Raw genomic sequence first — 15659 nt, forward strand, 5'->3', positions numbered from 1 at the left:
ATTTTAATAAGTCAACATATAAAATATATAACAATATAAGCAATGAATATAATACAGTTAAATTTATAGAGTGAATATAAAATTTATCATTTAAAGCAAGACACTTTCAAGATCAAGGGGGCCACCACTAACAATTACACTAGGACAACAGAAAAACCTGGACTGTCCAGGGCAAAATAGGACATTTGGTCAACCCACCCATGGTGAATATTTAAAACAGTTTTTCTATGTCTCATAATACTTTTATTACATTAGTGTGGCAAGGGTATTGTTCACTTCCTTTTTATATCGAGAAGTAGATTTGCTCTACTCTAAGCCTCAGCTAATCTGTTTTGAACCTCATCATATAATTTACTTCTGTGAAACTGAGATGTAGCTTCCCCGCACATCTACATTTCTGTGAACCTTTCAGATTTTTTTAAAATACCTGCAGTCCTTCCCACTATTTCAACATTTATTCAAAGGCACTTAGTTTTATTTTGAACAACTGCAAAGTTTATTTAGGAAGCAAAGTGTCAGTTTTCCCCTGAAATTCTCCAATTTTTGGTAGAGCAATGGACTCACCTTTGGAAAGAACTTTGAGTACCTGAATAGATCCACAATTGACTGGTCATTATCAGACGTCATAAACTGAATCTCCAGGCCCCACCCCATGGGTCATTGCCTGCCTAATTTATATATAGCTATTGATGTGGAAATAGAGAGACAGATATGTGAGTAGGTTAGTCAGACAGACAGATGCATTTCATTGGGCCTAGTTCAAACACATGCATAGGGAAGACTGGTTTGAACATTCTAGATTTTAAGAGGGCTCATTTGTCTACATTGTAAATTTAAATTTTATTTATGTATTTGTAATACATGAATACATTTTTTATTTTAATACATAAATTTTATTTATATATTTTTTTCTCCTGCTATACACATTTTTGTAAGCTTTCTCAAATTCTTTGGAACTAGATAAAGTACAAAAAAAAAAAACCAGTCACATACAAGGTTGTAATGGGTGGCGGGCACTGAGGGGGTTTAAAGTGGTAAACTCAGAGGTTTAAGCAATGGTCGGCTGGGGGCAGAGAGGAAACAGCACCTGCAAGAAATGGGGAGGATTCTCAGCACACGGGTCTCAGCCCTGGTTGGAGTATGAGGTGTTTTTGATTTACCTATTTTTCTCCCCTATATTAGCATCCAAATACTAGCTTCCCTTTCTGCACTAGTTGACATGGTTGCTTAAGGTAAGGGTACTACTCTAAGGGATTTCTGGAATACCTGTTTTTCAATAAAATCATCAGCCACTTACGAACATCCTGAAATCCTGAAAGCTGTTCTGGATTTTGAGTGAGCAATGACATAGAATATGCTTTAGTAAGACTGGGCAATGGATAAAAAACAAACTAGCATTTAGATAGTGCTTGTTCTGAACTAAGTATGATAAGTATTTTATATTGATTATATCGCTGAATTTTCCAAACAATATCTGTAAATACCCAGTTTTCAGATGAAAAGATAGGTGTTAACTTGTGTTGAATAAACTTGTCCAAGTTCATGTAACTATGAAAAGGTAGAATAAGTCAAACCTACGCAAGTTGTTCTAAAGGTTGTCTGGTCACCCATCATACTATCAAGACAAAATGGACTAGTAAAAGATACCGAAAGCAGGAAAATTATGCAACTACTGTAATAGTCCAGAGACAAGAGGATGAGGCAAAGGGAGGGGACTGGGCGTAAAGGAAGATGTTACAAAAGGAAAAGAGTAGGACTGTGATGTTCCTTGGATTTGTCAGGTTGTTAAGGGGGTACTAGGTACGCTTAGCTTGATTAATAGAAATTAAACGCTGATGACCTGGTAAACACTCCTTTTGTGTTTCCTTGGTGATCAATAATTATAAGTCAGAATGCTCATCACCAGTGGTGATTTTCAGTCCCCTAGGCAAGAACTCCAAGTGTGAAAAGGGTGAAAGAAGGAATAAACAAGTGAGAGACTGATGAATGCATTGTATAAAGATGAGAAGAAGGAAGAAATTCTCGCCACTTGGAATTTATCTACTTTTCCACTAAACCACGTATTAAAATTTAACCTTTGTTTCTTAAAAAATCTTTCTAAATGGAAAATCATTTGCCTCAAATCCCTTTGTTGTTGCTGATCAGCCCTTCAAACACAGGAGTGTAATCTCAAGCTATTTCTACCTAGAGCCTACATTGATGTTGGGTTTGGTCTCCTTTAGGAAATTCTGTTGTCCCAGGGGATGGGGCAGCAATTTTCAGTCTTCACTTAGTTCAGAAATCCATGCTTGGCCATGTTTTATGGTTCGACAGGCAAACATATCTTGGACATTGGCTGCGTCTTTGTATTTGTATGCCGGTTCGCTTATCTTTTAGCTTGTAAAGCACTAGCTGTGGGGACAGAGGTTGCTTTCTGTTAACTGCATCTTGACAGGTGAATGCCTCCTTGTTTGGAGGTATTTTAATCCCTTCCAAATAGAGAGTAATTTATCTAGCTGGTGGACTGGAGTTACAAGGCAACTGAAAATGAGAGCAACTTGTTCTCTTCCTTCTGACAGATTCATGTCCAGTGGAGTACATCGTCTTCAACAAAAGATGACCAACCCACGAGGTGGATTAACAAGGCTTGGTAAAGTGTATACAACTTTTTAAGCTCTTACTGGAAAAGTGCTTCGGTGACCATAAAAAGTTGATCTTAATCTGTCAATGTTCAGAATAAGAATCCTCGTTCATGAAATCAGCTTGTTTCCAAGGGTTGTGAGGGTTAGTCACTAGCTGTTTTCCAAAAAGGTCAACCTGTGTTTGAGACCAGTTTAAATTATAGCTGGTGTGAGTTACTCCCTGGAACAGAGCTCCTCAAATGTTAGCATGCCTCAGAATCACCTGGAAGGCTGGCCCCGGGCCCCTGACCTTCTGATTTAGTGGGTCTGGGATGAGGCCCAAGAATGTACATTTCTATCAAGTTCCCAGGTGAAGTGGCTTCTCCTGGTACCACACTTTGAGAACCACTACCCTGGGAATTGCATGCTCTCACCACGGGAGAAGTTGTGTAAACCTCTCCAGAGAGCTTCAGATGTGGTTATTTTAAATTAGATCTGGTTTTTGTTTGTTTTCTTATTGTTTGTGTATTATTTGTTTTGGAAAGGAGCTATGTAGAAAAAAAGAGACGGCTTCTAATACTCATGTCTAGACCTAGTGTTACTTGATTAAATTTCTATCAATGCCTGCTGCTAAATCCTGTACCTCTACTCAAATCCTTGCTCTCCACCCAAAACAAAACAAAGCAAAAATCTAAATTGAGGATTGTTTCTTACCAGCACTTAAAAAGTTAACAACAGCGCCAAACAGAATTGCTCAGGTCAGTGGAGGGTAAAACCAGCATTTGGAAATGCTGTGAGAACACAAATAGTTTAAACTGTAGAAGAGGCTTGAGGAAATTACAGAGGGAAAACTTTCCGTCCAAGGTTCCAGTTGCCAAGGAGTTTGTGTAGGTTTCTGGAGACCTCACCCCTCCATGGCTCCTCTGTGACTCACTGTGTCCCTGGGAAGCCTCAGATTCAGCAAGCAGAGAAAAAAATTCTGCTTTTGATCTCACTGGGGCGAAATGCACCAGAGAGCTTGGTTTCTAAACCATGGATGTTTCTGATCAAATAGATGGTAGCAGAGCTGATACTCTGATTCCTAGAAATCAGTCTGGTTCTGGCCCAGGTGCAGAGGTTGAAATGACAGAAAGGTGTGTAAAGGTCCCATTGCAGCAGCAGAAGAGAGGGTGGGCAGGGTTAGAACACATATGGACCCAGCTGAGATGTCTGGTTGGGTTTGGTGCATCAAAGTCACTCCTATTACATTCTTGAAATCCAGTTCTCAGAATCCCCTTTTTTGAAGCTAGATGGCCTCCTACAGGTAGAAACTCCCACCCATGACATATCTTTTCCTTCTGGACATATTTTATTCTTTGCTGTTTCACATTTTATCCCCTCAGATTCAAATCCAATGCTAGTCAGAGGCAAATACGTGAATTCTCCTTTCGCTGACAACAGGGAGAATATAACCTAATGCTGTAGTGCTTAAATAAACTTTTTCTGGGTTTAGATCGGTGCTTCTGACAATTTAATGTGCATGTAAATTAGCTGGGGATCTTGTAAAAAGAGCAGAATCTGACTGAGTAGGTCTGGGTTGATTCTGCATTTCTAACAAACTCCCAAGTGTTGATGCTGTTGTTGTGAAACCAGGCTTTGAGTAGCGAGGTGACGAGTTCTCAGCTTGGGCTCCTCAATAAGATTGTTCTGAGAGGCTGTTTTGTTTGTTTGTTCATTTTTTTTTTTTTTAAGACAACACCCATGTGCCCAGAGATGTTGATTTGGCTGGTCTGAAGCAGGGCCTAGTAGTTTTTTAAGAACTTCCTAGGTGATTTATTATGCAACCAGGATTGAGAAAACAAATGCAAATTAATCTTTCTGAAACTATGAGTAGCAATTATTAATGGGTCAGAATCAGAAATAACACTGAGAATGTTGTTTAAATGAAATAGAATGGAGCAGGGAACAGTAGACACGCTGTTTGTGAAACTTCTCACTCTGCATCTGTGAGTACACAGCTCTCAGTGTAAAATACATTAATGAGGATTACACCCGAAAATGCCATGGCTGCTACTTGACCCTGCATTGGAGTGTCAAAGAAGACACAGACAACATGTAAATGAATGGGCATAGTGATGGGAAATTTGTATTTCATTCCGTTTTTACACATCACAAGATGTTTTCTATTGTGCTTTTCAACCATTCAAATACAACAGTCATTAGTCCATGAGCCCTGGGCAGACGGCCTTCCTAGACTGAGATATCTTCTTGGTTTTGACTGTCAACTTGATTTAACCAGTTGTGATGACTGGCCTCATGCTTGGTCCCAGAATTGTCTCTGACTATGGGGTTGGCTGCTTTATCTTTTGCATTTTGATTAAAAACACCTGGATTTAGAGGTGCGGCCTTTAGTAGTTGTTAGTAAAAATAATAATTGTTGTTACAACAATAGTATTGGGGGTTTTAAAAATCTTTGTCAAAGCCCTGTGTTATATATGGCAAAATAGTTTTGGCAAAAAAGAACTGAATCACTGGATAAGACACATGTGTCTTCACACTTTGGTGTAGCTGCATTTCACTTTGATAATAAAACCCCAATGCTTCTGTTTATAATTAGCAGTTCATAATAAGGAACAGGTTTAAAAGATGTGCTTTGCAAATGAACAATTGATGACAAATGACTAAACGCAAGTAAGTTCCTTACCTGAAAACATGATTCTTTCATACGATTTACAGGAAACTTTTGTTCTTGAACAGAAAATGAAACAATTTCAAGGAAAGCTCTGGTTGAAACACTCCTCTCTTTTCTTAGCTATTAGGTATATTGTACATTTTGGTGTTGGGCAGTTACAGATAAATCTGTAATTACCAACTGTGATAAAACTGAAAGTGCTGTGAAAGGAATGTATTGAGGGACTCAGTTTGACTAGGTGTTTCACGGGAGGTATCTTTGAAGAATGACGTTTTAGTCAAGGCCTAAAGGAAGTAGTGGTTACTTAGGACATCAGTGGCTGTTCACTAGACACAGAAGATCCTGTATGAAAACTCTGAAGGGCAGGCAGGTGGCAGTTTCAAAGAGCTCTGAGGCTGTTAGAACCAGAACCCAGAGAGGTGGGAGAAGAGTCACCCAAGCTGAGACCAGAGAGGTAGCAGGGCCAGACCACATGGGGCCCAGTGGCCGGGTAAGGATATTGTCCTTTATTCTAAGGGCAATGAGAGATAATTTTTAAGGATTTTATATAGAATAGTTACATGAGCAGATGAGCATTTCTGATCTCCAGGGGAGCCCAAACTCCTGTTTAGTTGATCATCTTGCAGTGTCAACAGAGTAGCACACAATAGAACCAAATACCCATTCACTACTGCTTTTAAAGTAAACACCCAGCATCACTCTGGCTACTGCTTAGAAAATAGATGGGAAGGTGGGCCAAGAACGTAAGTGGGTTGATCTGTTGGAAGATGCTGTGCTCCAGGTAGGAGATGGTGACATTTTTGGACAAGGATGGCAGGGGAAAAAATGGAGCAAAAAGGATCGAATCATGGTGTGTAGAAGATAGAATAATAAGACTGGTAATTGACTGGATGTAAGGAGGTGAGGAAGGAGGAAAAATGAAAGAGAACTTTCAGATTTTGCTTGAACCACTATAGGAAAGGGAACATGAGGGAAGATAGGGGTTTTGTGGGTTAGAGGACTCAATTTGGAAATGTTTAATTTGAGATGTCTCTGAAATAGTCAAGCAGGCACAGCAAATAGGCAGTTGGGTTACACGGCTGGGAAGCACAAGGGTGGATGAGGAGGACAACATATGTGGAAGTCATGGGCATGGGTGCATATTTAATATCTTTTTTGTAATAAATGCTCATTCAGTACCTACATTCAGTACCAGGCACTGTTCCAGTCACTGAGAGTATAAAGAAAAACAAAAAGTGTCATATACAAAGTGCTTTGAAGACACCATACTTACATTGACCAGAATACATAGTTAGAGAGAATGAGAGAAAGAGGAGTACCTCGAGGCGGCAGTTAAGAAGATGAGAATGAAGACATGAAACAAGCCATTCAAAGATCTGGAAAAGTGTGCTCCAGACCAAGGAGACAGTAGCTGCAAAGTCCCTGAAGGAGAAGTGTGTCGCTCCGTCTGAGGAACGGCCAGGGACGTGGTGTGGCAGGAGTGATGTGAACAGTGAGGAACTAGAAAGGGGAAGAGGGCTCTGAATCCCATGGAAACTTGTAGCCCATGGAGTAGCTTTTTTCTAAGTGCGACTGGAAGTCATCAGAGGATTCTGAACAGGGGAGTGTTGTTATCTGATCTATATTTTTCAAAAATCTGTCTTTGTTGAGAATAGGTGACAGGCTTTAGCGAAGAAAGGGAGATGCATCAGGAAACTACTGGAATATTCCTATTTGTGTATTGTGTAGGTGTCATAGGCTGATTTGTGTCCTGCTCCAGATTCATATGTTGAGGCCCTAACTCTCACTGTGATGGTGTTTGGAGATGGGCCTTGTGGCGGTAACTAGGTTTAGAAGAGGTCATGAGGGTAGGGCCCTTAGGAGAATGAAGAACTAGGAATTATATGCCTTAGAAGTGTAGGCAGTAGAGAGCTTGCTAGGTGCCTGTCTCTCTGCCTGTGAGACACAGCAGGAAGGCAGCATCTGCAAGCCGGGGGGAGGGCCCTGACCAGGATCCTGACCGCGTCAGCGCCCTGATCTCACACTTGAGCCTTCAGAACTGTGAGAAAATAATCAGAAAGCCAAAAATGATCTGTGGAGGGTGGTAGGGACCAGAAATAGCCCTTTAGGAGTTAGCAAACCTGGGCACTGTGCAGAGTTGTAACTTCCAATGTGAACAAAAGTCATGAGTTCTCATGGTGTGGGAAAGAAATGATTATGGTTTGGAATGAGATTCAGCTCCTGAACAGTACAGACAAAAGAAGAGCTTCTAAGCTCTGGCAGCTAGTTTTCCTTCCATCAGCTTCCCTGTCATGTTCATTTTCTGTCTCTGAAAAAGGCCAAGCCATAAATGTAAAGACAGCAGTTCGACAGGTTGTAGGATTAGTCAGGTCTCCGAGGAGACTCAGAACCCCGTCTGCCGCTGTTTATTTGATCACTGCGAGCTACAGAAGCCTGCTGACGAGAGGTAGCCAATGCTGTGCCATTAGAACAATAGAGAAAACGCAACAGCCGTGTCGTAAAGCGGTTGCCCATCATCACAGTTATGTTTCAGTTGTTTCTCAACGCACCGAGCGCATTAAAGGGTGGTATTTCTAACGACCAAACAGAATTCTGGTTGCTGGAGCTCCTCAGAGACCCCTGCTGTGAGTGAACGGTAGTATTGCGATGATTATTGCTGCCTGGAGAGCGATTGCTGACACACGTGCCAGCTGCCTGTCCCTAAGCTGGACCGTGTAAGCTGGGTTTAAATCAGACTGAAAATGAAATCAGTTAACTTGAAGTTATTTAAATTTCCCAACGAAGCAAAACTGCAGGTAGGCTAATAGACTGTCTAATTTTGTGACCATACTTTGGGGAACAGGCTGCAACAAGGCTGCAGTTAGGCATAGATAAATTACTACTCTAGACTATTCCTAGGATACCTGTTTCACAGTAGTTGATTCAGTCTCTAATTTTCCTTCAGATGAGTGCAGAGGCCTGAAAAAAAAAAAAGGCATATTTTTGGTTAGATGTTTGAATCTATTCAGTCTTACTTCTCAGTCCGGATCACTGAAGAAAAGCATGCTACCCTGGCCATATTAAGGGAATCATAACCAATTCTAATCATGGTCCCAGGCCTGCATCAAAGCCCCACTTTGACCTCAAGAGTGAGAGGTTATCACAACTGCAGCCAAGATTCACTGGCTAACTGATCGTAGGTCTGGAACAGCTGAGAAGCCGACAAGCAGCCCCAAGTCTAGGATTCGACCCCAGCCCATGCTCTCCTAGTACAACGTCCACAAAGCCTGTGGGAGCCCTAAAATGCAGAGCCCCAGATGCCGTCCACACAGTTGTCACCTGTGATTGAAACCCTGCACCACTGGGTCTGTTACCTCCCATGACCTTTGCCACGGAGACAAACAGTGACCTTTCTTAAGGCTGTTCAGTCTTAGAGGAGGGACAATGGGAAAATTCCTAAGGTTTTCCCCAGTTTTAGTTAAAAAAAAAAAAAGAGACCATAGGCTTCAACACATTCACGTGCTTCTCTCATGGCCCAGCTTCCCTGACGGCTAAACCTGGGCCACATGACTAGCTTTGCCTGTAGGATGAACACTTCCAGGCCTGGCTCCTTAAGACATGCCAGCTCTTCCCTGCCTTCCCCCTTGGAGGGACTGGTACAAGCGTATGACTAGAAGACAGTGAAGCCACCAGATCTGTATCAGACCAGAAAGTCAGGGAGAAACGAGATGCTGGCAGTCTGTGTATTAGGCTCACCAGCGTTGGTAATCCTGGTTAAGACAAGGCTGTCTTCTGCCTGCCGCACTGAATTGGAATTCAGGCACCGTACCTTGTAGTTCAGCCTGTCTTAACAAGTAGTAGTGATCTTACCATGCTCAAGTAGCAGTAGTCTTAAGGCTTGTACTAATGGGCAGGAAAAGAGTTAAATACTTACAGTTAAATGCATTAAGTCTTGCTGACTATACATAGAGAGCAGTCAGCTGAAAACTGGGTAATACCAAAAAAAATAGAAGCTACATTCAAGGAGATAATGTGAGAGGCAAGAATAAAACAGTTAATGGGTAAAACAGATAAAAATGACTCTTAGGAAGAAAGCAGGGAAAGATCACTGTGGGCTAGATTTATCTGTCATCAAAGGCACAGCCCCAATAAAACAAAACAAAAACAGTAAATAGCTAAATGATTCGGAAAAAGGTATTTTTCTTGGAATCCAGTTGTGTTGGGTGCTGCAACTTTCAAAGCTGGTAAACATGGGGCTTGCTGTCTTCCATGTCCTTCAGGCTTACAGTTCTATTACAAGTCAAGAGCCTACCTTTCAATCAAAAATCCTTCATACCACAGCCTAACAAATCTAGTAATATAAAAACAGTACACAACATGTAACCAGGGCAACTCAAAGAGCAAAATACTAATGGTAAATTGAAAAAAGGGCAAACAGTGTATAAGAGACCACTTTGGGAAAGATAAGCAGACCAATTCAAGAAGATGAATATGACTACAGTGTGCAATGTATATTGGAAAAGATGAAGTACACTAATTATTGCTCCAATAAAAATCTGACAGATAATTTCCCAGGAAACTTGGGCAAGCTTGTGGAATATGTAAAGGTCTGTTAAAAAAAAACAGAGTAAGTGCATCATAGAAGTGCAAGAAAGCCCAAAATTGGCAATGTGTCAGTATGAGTTCATTTTAGTTCAAGAAAAGATTGTTCCTAAACATTGAAAACCTGGAGAGATGCCCTGTGTACTGTTTTAATTTTATATTATTATAATAATCAGTCATTATTTAACTGAGTCATAAATGTGAACATTTCCAACAGAGCAAATAAAATGGATCAAAAGGTGTTCATTAAGGTGCTGTAATATATCAAACTTACAGCACAGATCGTGCCTTGCCCTCTGAGAAAACAACACAATTCTAGGCAGCGAAAGAAAAACAGATAATAAGTAGATAATATATAGGTGAGATTAAGCATATATATGGTTTAAAGATCAAAGTTTAACTGAGCTCTAGGGCAGCCAGTGTAATAGAGTCAAGAATTACATTTATATGAGAAAAATAAAGGCAATCTGCAAATTAAATTTTTGTTTATGTAAAATATTCATATAATAATATGAGATGCCAAGCCACAAAGACACCTAATTTTGGATCAGGTGTGTCCATTTTCTGTCTTTGGACTTGAAATTCCCACTGGTGTCAGTATTTTACTCCGAAGGATAGACCCTATTTGTTCAAGTCATACTTTCCTTATATTTGCCCAGATATCAGCAATCCCTGGGGTAAATTTCAAAGGAAGTTTTCTTAAAACCCACTTAACTCTGCTGGTTGATTTTTGTTGTTTACCTAATGAAATCTATATTATCTGTAGAAATGAGGTTATTTCATGTCTATTAAGGGTATTATTGCACTACTTATTTTAGAATTTAGAAGTCCAAGTTAATTTATAATCCTATGGGCTTTTTTCACAGATAATCTCACTATCCCCGAATAAGGAAGTTTATTTGTTCCTGTGATACAGACAGGGAACCTATTCATGTTTAGTATCAGATAGAGCTGGGACTCAAACCCGAATTCTCTGACTCTAGATCCCCTGCCTCCTCTTGCTCTAGGAAGCACTCAAAACTAGAATAAAACCATCTGATTAAGTGTCTACTTTAGCAAAGCAGGGAAGTAGCAGAAACTTATTTTAAGCACACAGAAGACACAAAATAGGAAAAGTTAGTTTATTTATTGACTTGGCTGAAGTGGCACAAAATTAGTGGCATTGAAATACAAAATATTTTCTTTAAATGATGAATTACAATACAAAGTTCTTAGAGAACCCGTTCAAAAGTAGGAATGAAGCAACATGTAACCACAGATAGTCTAAAAACATTTTTTCCCATGAGAAAAGGCTTGTATTCTCCACCATTAATTCCCAAGACAAAACAAATAAAATACGCTCGGTTTGTACCTTGGATACATATTTTTTGGGATTTGAGGGAATTAAAGAAAACAAAGTAAAACAAAGCAAAACAATAACAACAACAACCAAAAAGAAACTGTGCTGTTTGGCCTCTAAAACAGTCCTTTCAACATTAATTTCTCCTAAGATTATTTCTGCTAATGAAACTCATTTAACTTCAAACTTTCGAAATTATGTGTGTTTTCTGATACGTCAGGTATATACAAGTCAAAGTTTAATGCATATGTTGAGTTTACAGCTCTGTCTGCATTGAGTGTTTCCTCTCTTTCAGTTTAATGCTAGTGGTCCCACTGGCTCTGAAGGTCACAGAATAGTTAGTGCAGAAGGGACAGTCTGTGTGGAACCCTTTGTTAGAAATGGTTCCATTTCAGAGCCAAAGTACTGGAAGCTCCAAAAGGATTCTGAGCAATGGAAAGAGAGGCCTCTCATACACCTCACGGCTTATTTAAGAGGTTGCCTCTTAACCGCAGGCTTTTTTGTCTTCAGTGCCTTGGCCTTCATTACTACCATCCTCCATTCTTAGAGGTATTTTCAAATGTTTCTTCTTGCTAAGAGAATGTTTCCTTTATCCTACATTTCTTTCCATCTCCAGCTGTTTTGCGAAATATCTAGAAAGAACAGTGATCTTTGATGCTTCTGCATCTCTACTTCCCTCTCATTCACCCTAGTCTAGCTTTCCCCCGTTCTACTAAATGTTTCCCTGAAAGATCTCCAAGGACTTTTGTATTAGCAAGTACTGAAGTCTCTCTCTGGTCCTTACTGTTGTAGCATTCCAAGTGCTCGATTGCTTGTCCTAACAGCATTGCTCTGGACTCAGGGTCTTGCCTCAGTGGATTTTCTCCTCCTCCCTTAGTCTCTATTTAAATGGGTGCTGAAATGTAAGTGGCCCTTAAGCCTCCATACTTAGCCCTCTTTTCTGCTCACCCTGGACAATCTCTCTTGCCTTCATTCAGGCTTCTGCTGGGACTTCCATACTCTGCGGACACGCCACAATTTATGCTCCCTTTCTCTGATCTTTGTGAGCCTGTATTTCTTTCCAGAGGAAAGCTCAACATTTCCACTTGGATGTGCTTTGGTCACCTCAGAATCAGTATTCCAAAAACCAAATTTTCTGTCCCGTCCCCATTTTTCTTTTTCCTTTTTCTTGGGTGTTTCTTGGGTGAATAGCATTGCCATCTCCCTGTTCATCGAAGATAAAGAACTTAAGTCATCTCCAATACTTGCTTCCACCTAAGGTCCCTCTTTAAATTATTTAATCTGTATGTTGAATTCTTTCCGTCTTCTCTTTTGCCTCTGACTTCGCCCTAGCTCACACTCTGACTACCAACGTTCTGAACAATATCGATACCCTCTTAACTTGTCCCCACAAATCCCATCTTTCCCAATCCTAATGATGATCCAGGAGCATTGAAACTATTTCTTAGCAAATGATAAGGTAAAATTCAATGGGAAAACTCATCACAGTAACATTTGGGGGAGTAAAACAAAAAAACCGCCATGTTGAAAGACTACCTAAACCCTAATGTTTTCAACATGACGTCCTGCCAGAGGAATATTGTAAGGTGAACATACCTTCCATTACTTCCCTGCTTAAATCTCTTTAATAGCACTTTGTCTTCAAAACCAGGGTAAGGAGAACAGGGTCTCATCTACCACTCCAGGCTCATCTTCTTACCTATCTTATTTTCCACTCCTACTTCACTCCATCTCTGCTAATTTGTGTTTAAATTTCCAGAGATCGCTATGCTTTCTAATAACCCTGGGTTTGGTACTTTCTATTTTTCCTGCCCAGAATGCCATCTTCCCACCTGATCTTTGCCTGTCCTCCTTCATTAGCTGGCTCCTCTTCACCTCTCCAGGCTCCTGTCTCACCAGTCTCCTTAGAGTAAGTCAGCATTTAACCTACCCCAAACATCTTCTAACCCTTTGACATTACTCTTTCTTGCCTAGGGGCCTTGTACATACAAGTTTGTCTTGAACACTCTTTCCCTATTTAGCTTGCCTGATATTTACTTAGCCCTCAAAATTCAGCTCAGATGTTACCTCCTTTATCCTGGAATCCCCAGGCCATCCTCTGTACTTGGATCAGAGCATGTTTTACCATCAAAGCACTGTACTGTATGGTGGTTTTTAAATGTATTTTCCTGTTTGCTTTTAAGTGCAGTGTGTTAACGAGGGCATGACTAGCTATTGGAAGAGAGAAGCTCCTACATCTAAGCAGTTTAATGCCACAGAGGTTTGTTTTTTGCCCATAACAAGTCCCCAAACAGATGACACCCATGGTCAAGTGGCTCTTCTCCAAGCAGGAATCGGGGAGTCAAGTTCTATCTTGCGGCTCAGCTGGTTTCAATACATGTTTACTCTGAGAAAGAGGAAGGAAGTGTGATGGGTCAGGCCTGCCAGTGTCACACATGACTGCCCACCAGCCCCTGGGCTTGGGCACATGGCCACACCTAATGAGAGGGCTGGGAAAAGTGATCAAGCTGTGCACCCAGGAGGAAGAGCAAATCACTTGGGGGAAGAGTCACCCAGGCTCTGCTAGAGTTAGACACTGCTTTTCATCTTTATCACCAGGGCCCATCATAGGCCTGACAGAGAAGGCTGAATGGGGGAGTGAATGAAAGGTAACAGAGCTTCCAGTTCTCAGCCCTGAGCAGACTAGTATAATAATCATGCATACAAGCCCATGGAGAGTCTAGAGAGGTTCAGAGAAGAGCCAGTAGAGATTATTAAGCAATTGGAAAATCGGTATGTGTAGAACAATGAAAAGTTCTGAGTTGTTCTTCTTGAAATAAAATAACCTGAGGAAAAACAGATTCATCATATTCCTAAAAGTTATCAAGTCTGATAAATATACTTCAAATATTACGCTTAATCATTCCACCACCAAGCTGTGTTTGTTGGTTATTAAAGGGTTTTGAGAGAGTATAACTAGGATTTCTAACAAGAGATACTATCTTTGGTAATTTTTAAAAATTTGCAGGTTCTATGAGATTTGCCAAAAGGAAGGTCATGATATATATAAATCTCAAGTAACATGTGATCTATGGATCAAAATTTGGAAACTCCAGGCAGGGAGATATTTAGCTTTTTTTTAAATTGTGGAAGAGAAAGTTAACTTTTCAGATTAAAAAATAAAATCTGAAATAGGAATTTACATCGCTTCTCGGCCTTTTGGCTAAGATCAAGTGTGAAATAGGAATTTACTCTGTTGCTTCTATGTAATGGTCTTCTGCTTACTTCTACCATGTGCAATAAGGAGTAGAAAAGTTAGGTATAATGAACTAGGGTACGATTTCTTGCTAGTGGTCCTTTCTCTGGGATGAGAGAGAGGGGGAAAAAATAAACAGACTGCTGATAACTTTGGTGGGTCTTAAGTTCTGAGGTTGAGGTCTTAGTCCCAGAAGATGTCTTTCTTTAAGATCACGATCAGTGTTTTAGGAAGGAGCACTTTCAAAAATCAGCCTCCTGTTAACCATATAAGACAAACTTTAACAAGGAATATTTTTTTTTTGAAATTTTTGGTATATACACCCTCTTGAAACACAAAGCCCAGTAATACTGCTTTAGTTTAGGTTACAACTCAAATGTATGTGAATAAGCTGTATAACTGGAAGTAGCGTAATATCATGGGGAAAAACATTGGGATGGAAATCAGGACACCCGAGTTCTTCTCTCAGTTCTGGCACAAGCAGTGTAATCCTACTAAGTACAAAATTGAATTCATCTAGGGGCGTGGGTATAGCTCGGCGGTAGAGTGTTTGCTTAGCATGTAGGAGAATCATGGGCTCAATCCCTAGTACCTTCATTAAAAAAAAATTACAATAAATCAATATTCACCTTTCTACTTACTTATAGATTAATTCAATTTTTTTAAAGTATCGTAGTTATAAATTTCATGTACATGAATAGTAGGTGATATAGAGCTTTTTATATACAAGCACTGAAGTGTAGTGGTTAAAAATGGGGCTTTGGAATCAAATAAACTGAGTTTGCTTCCAGACTCTAACATACACTAAATGTCTGACGTTTGGAAAGTTACTTAATCTCTCCAAGCTTCAGGAAATGAGGGATAATGAAGGTATAATAAAAAGACCCACTGCGCTGCAAACTGTTTGAGAGTAAGATGAGATAATTGAGGGAAAGCTTTAAATTCAGGACCTGGCCCTTTGTTGACTATCTTATACACTTAAGATGACATGCATTAAAAACTCCTGCACTCCTCTGGTTGCTGATGCTAATCTGTGGGCAAATAACTTAGCATGAAACAGTCTACACGAATGCTGACTTGTAAACGGTCTCAGGAACATCACTAGCGTACTGAACAGGATGGAGGTTACTTGGTTCTCACTTACACAAAGAAAAAACTATTACATTGAGAAAACAGGTTATTTATATGCTGAAGAATGTCTTTTGCATTAATTATAATTATTAAACATGAAAC

The 15659-nt window shown here is 40.1% G+C and overlaps 1 long non-coding RNA gene across 3 annotated transcripts in view; it reads right to left on the bottom strand.

Annotated features, from left to right (window-relative positions):
• LOC141577059 (uncharacterized) overlaps positions 1 to 15659 on the bottom strand; it is a 48006-nt gene that overhangs the window by 11215 nt on the left and 21132 nt on the right. For all 3 annotated transcript variants that reach the window (XR_012505519.1, XR_012505521.1, XR_012505520.1), the window contains exon 2: positions 8175 to 8229. This is a non-coding gene — a long non-coding RNA (uncharacterized LOC141577059). The remainder of the gene's footprint in view (positions 1 to 8174; positions 8230 to 15659) is intronic.

The sequence above is a fragment of the Camelus bactrianus genome, chromosome 3, assembly GCF_048773025.1.
Source record: "Camelus bactrianus isolate YW-2024 breed Bactrian camel chromosome 3, ASM4877302v1, whole genome shotgun sequence".
NCBI classification, from domain to species: Eukaryota; Metazoa; Chordata; class Mammalia; order Artiodactyla; family Camelidae; genus Camelus; species Camelus bactrianus.